Genomic DNA, 4,471 nt, shown 5'->3' on the forward strand with positions numbered 1-4,471 from the left:
TTTTGTTTGGTATTGTCATGTTCCTGTTTTATGAGTAATTTTATTCATTATTTATGCTTCTCTTAAAAAATTAACTATTATCCTTTGTTAAAAATGATAGAGTGAGTGAGAGAGAGAGAGAGAGAGTGAGAGAGTGTGTATATATATATAGACAAGTATATAGATGATGCAGCATTAAAACATCACAACTTAATTACAGAAAAAAAATAATAATAATACCACATGGACATACTGGGAAATTTGAACATTTTAATATAACTTAAAATAAATACTACCAAATGGCAATGCAAGTCCTCTACATGGCACTTGCCCTAATGTTTTGGTATGAAACAAAACAGGCAAACGACTAAAGGAAAGGTATAAAAAATAATGAGGGAGAGAGAGCACTTAATAAACGCGGCTGACAGCGTCCTTCTATGGAGGGATTATTGGGTCAGATTTAAAACGAAAAGTCTAAAACTAAAGAGGGATTATTGGGTCAGATTTAAAACGAAAAGTCTAAAACTAAAAGTCTAAGTCGAAAACTAAAAGTCTAAGTCGAAAATTAATTTGGTATTTAGGATTGGGCATTTGGTATTTAGGATAGGGCATTTGGTACTTAGGATTGGGCATTTGGTCATTTAGCCATTTAGGATTTAGGATTGGGCATTTAGGGATTTAGGATTGGGCATTTAGGGATTTAGGATTGGGAATTTGGTATAGGATTGGGCATTTAATCATTTAGCCATTTAGGATTGGGGATTTGGGGATTTAGGATTGGGAATTTGGGGTTTTAGGATTGGGCATTTGAGGATTGAGGGGTGTATGCAAATAAGGAGGCGTGGCCCAAATACTGGAGGCTGGGTTTGAAATGGCTGGTGCGCAGAGGCACCTTATGGACAGCAGAGGGAGCTCCCAGTGCACACTGTAATGAAACCAAACAGAGCGAGTGAGCAGGGCTGGAGCGAGTACTGTACTTTATGTAAGGGATAATGTATAGCTACTTTTAGCGAATAACAACCCCGACAGGCTGAACGGGACCCCGACGCGAAGCATATAATATAGTATTTATATATGCTATATATAAATATATAGTAAATATTTACTACCTACAAAATAAATAAATAATTTGACACAAAATATTGATTTATAAAGGAGTTTATTGATTTAAAAACGATTGTATTGCTTCCGCTAAAGAAAATAGTCCATTCATAAAATAATCTGTTAAACCATCAAGATAATCGGGACATAGCTAGGATTGTCGGAAGGGGGGAAATCGGCCCAAAATCAGCCCGATTATCTTTTGGTGTGTACCCAGCATTAGGTGCGTGACAAAAACACGCGCACTTCAGTTAGTGCGATTCAAGTGTTTACATGGTTAAACACGGCGTACGCCACCTGTTTTAATACGATTATAGCTGATGCCATTATGAGCTTATCACATTATTAAGTATTGTGTTTACATGAGGTAAAGCATAATCGCAATATTGCTAAAATCCCATTATACGCATGCGTAGAACGGATCGTGCAGGTGGAACGGATCGGGTACCACCGACAACGACCAACATATAACAGTATGTCATTTTTTCGCCGCTAGGGGTCGCTAGCCTCTTTACAATAACAAAGGCGTAGTTTGATGACGCAACATTTGCTAAGAATTATGGATCTTGTCGTCAACGTCAAGCCGTCCGATCTAATAATGTTTATGGATGAGTGAATACATCGATGTTTTTATCATGACTGTGATATGAAGCAGGTCGGGATTGCTAAGAGACAGCTATCAGCTCCACACGCGACGCGAGTCCCGCGGATATAAAAGGAATATGGACATTTCCATTGCATTTGAATGTGTTGAAATGTATGTATTAACTTAGTTTGTCTGTATGAGACTAGCAGTAGTAAGCTAGATCAACATTAGAATTACATACAGATTATATTATAACATTGTATCATTGTTGAACTATATAACATTGATTAGTTTTATGTAAATGTGCTCACCTGTTTAATAAGTTACATGTAGGAGCGGTCGAAGTCTCGGACGTGGAGCTCTCGTTTATATACTGTCTATGGGAGCTCTAGGCATCTCGAAAACACCGCGCTGAATTAATTCTCGTTTTAGTTCTCTTTTTTATCCAAAGTCTGCTTGCCATGGTCCATAATGTTTGAACCTGAACGAAACAACAACAGCGTGCAAATACATTGTCCACAACTGTCGCCTTGGTTACTATCAGAGGGCTCTGGTTACCATGGCAGTACGAGCGGAAACCAGGGACAACGCGGATATGACGCCATTGACTGCGACAAAACGGAAATAAAGAAACGCGACGTGTCTTCGAATTAAAGGTGCTGTATGTAACTTTTCTACTAAAATGAATACTTTTTTTATTGCCTGTGTGTGAAGGGGTTGTAATCTCACATTAAAATTATCCACTTTGCGGGTTTTGCTATTACCTCGGAAAGCAAGTATTCTTATTTTTATATGAAGGTGCCGGGTCGGATTTACCGCAAAATCCAGTGACCTCTCGCCTCTCGCCTCGTCTGCAAATTATGATATGGACTTATGACTTATGCAACTTATGACATGTCTGATAACACTAAGAAACGACCTGCTCCCAGCACAACACAGACTCCAACACAAACTCCACATATTGATAAAAAAAAAGTTAAAAAAAAAGTTTTTTTCTGCTGAAGCTCGTAAGGCCAGACGTGAATCGCATGAACTTCGGATGAAAAAACACGGCTCAACATCGGCAGGGCATTTGAATTATGGAGAAACCTTATCTACAAACCTAGAATGTACATTTCCTGATGAAAATGTGAAGTGGTGCTTGCAGTGGCAAAATTCGTCACGGTTGATAGGGTTCCAATACTTATCATGGTACGAGCATGGAGCATTAGTTCAACATCAAGCTGATAAAAGTAGCCTATTATTGTAACGTTGCAGTGGGAGTTTACTAGCCTGGTAATACCAAACTCTGATACTTCGCTTTGCTTCGTAGACAGAATCTGGAAGGGTGTAATAGAAAAGCATTTTCTTTCTCGCGCGGGGGCGCTTGTCTGAAGTTTAAAATCATTGGTTACCCGTAAGCCAATCACATAACGTTTGGTTAAGAAGTGTGTTATGCGCCGACTCAGCCGCATTGAACTTCACCTGTAAACACATGTATGATGCGAAAACAAAACCATTGAGTGAAATACCGGACTGAACATGGCTGTGAACGACTTTTGCAGATTATGTGAAGTAAAACTACGCATCCACGGTACAATCAGCGTCTACGTCACGGGTCTCAGCCCGCCCTCTGTTCGTTGATTGGCCGGCTGTTTTGAGGCCGGAGGAAAACTGAAAGACAGGTCGATATCTCAGACTGAGTACAGAAGCGAACTGAAATTGAGCGGAAGTATGAAGTCTGACGTATTCAGGCTAGGAGTTTACCTTAGTTTCCAGCATGTTGTGTGATGCTTTCCCCAGTGTGTTGCGTCTCAGTCTGAAGGTACCCACAGTGCTCGCTCATAAATTCGAGCACGCGCTTGTAAACTTATTGGTTGCAATCTGAAACATCACCGCTAGAGGTCGCTGAAAACTACATACAGCACCTTTAAATTAAAATTTCTCCTGGTTTGAAAGTTGTTAGAAACAGTTGGGATAATGTAAGTACACAACTAAAAAATATATATATAGTGATTTTTGCTATTTTTAAAGCAAAAAAGTGACATATTGTGCCTTTAGCCAATTGGTCTGGTCGAACAGTTATTCTTGGGGGCCAGTTGACAAATGTGAGCAACCTTTCTTCACACTGTTGCATTGCCGAGTTGAAAGCTGTAGGATGGCTACGTTGCGAAGCGGGGAAAAGGCGTGTCCACTCAAGCCCTTCTCTCTGCTGGACATCCCATGACTAGTGTCTAGTCGTCCATGACAGAACACATAATCTTATTAAAAAATGTAATGAACTCCTGAACAGATAGAAGGTCGACGTCGGGGGTATGTGCCTCCTCCCTATATGATGCAGGAACTGATGCTAAGAACAAAATCGAATTTTGTTCAACACCACAAAATGTCCTTTCTTCTGTCCTGTACACAGCGGGCAAACAACTGAATACAGTGTTTAAGTCAGGGTTACAATACGGTAATTAAAATGCAGAAAACATTCCGCAACTCTTAACAAGGATCTCTGAAATATTTAATTATTCTAAATATTATTCTAAATATTATTATTATGTATACTATTATAATACTATTTTTATGAGCTCAGACATTTTTTCATTCAGAAATTTTTATTTCAACATTATACTTTCGAGTATACATTGAAGTAATGAAGAAAATGATAGATCGGCATTACGTACATAAAGTAAAACAAAAATGACATTTACAGATGGTCTAACCAGAATAGAAAATCTCTGCAGGCTATCATGTCTTGCTCTAGGGCAGTAGTTCCCAAACCTGTCCTGAAGGCACCCCAACACTGCACATTTTCTTTGTCTCCCTAATCAAACA

The sequence above is a fragment of the Rutilus rutilus genome, assembly GCF_951802725.1.
Source record: "Rutilus rutilus genome assembly, chromosome: 2".
Classification (NCBI taxonomy): Eukaryota; Metazoa; Chordata; class Actinopteri; order Cypriniformes; family Leuciscidae; genus Rutilus; species Rutilus rutilus.